Source organism: Carlito syrichta, unplaced genomic scaffold (genome assembly GCF_000164805.1).
Source record: "Carlito syrichta isolate Samal-C Ts95f unplaced genomic scaffold, Tarsius_syrichta-2.0.1 Scaffold309736, whole genome shotgun sequence".
NCBI classification, from domain to species: Eukaryota; Metazoa; Chordata; class Mammalia; order Primates; family Tarsiidae; genus Carlito; species Carlito syrichta.
Genome location: NW_007253832.1, coordinates 75,419 through 76,058, shown reverse-complemented (window position 1 = coordinate 76,058; position 640 = coordinate 75,419).

Genomic DNA, 640 nt, shown 5'->3' with positions numbered 1-640 from the left:
TCTTTCTTTGACCTCTCCATCACTGAGGGAACGAGGGGCAAGGAGAGAGGTCATCATTCTTTTTACTCTTCCTGCAACATTGATAAACTTCTCTTCCTCTCTGGAAGTCGATGCTTTTTGCATTTGGCATGCTCTTCTTGTCTTCATAGGACAATCTTCTCCATCGACATCTTTACTATGTTCTTAACAACTTCCATATCTCAGTTTTTCTCCATATCTCATCTCCTACCACCATCTTTAGTGACTTCAAAACCACACAGATCAGATGATCCTTACACTCTGGCCTTTTAGCTCTTCATGTTCTCAACTCCACCAGCTTTACAGTCTCTTCTCTGCTACACTTGAGCCACCCATGACTAAGGATGAGTAAACCACCCATGAGTAAGTACCTTGAACCTCTGCATCACTCGCAAGGGCTGTGCTTGAATCAGTTCTTTATTCTTACCAAGGTCTTTGGCTTCTATTTTCCTGGTTTTTCTTGTTCATTTGGTTTAACATGTACTGCATGTTCAACAATTTTAACTATATTTTCATGAGCATTTTAGAATCTCTTACCTGCCTGATGTTCTATTAAGACCTTGAAAGGCCGGGCTCGGTGGCTCAGCCTGTAATCCTGCGCCTTTGGGAGGCTGAGGTGAGT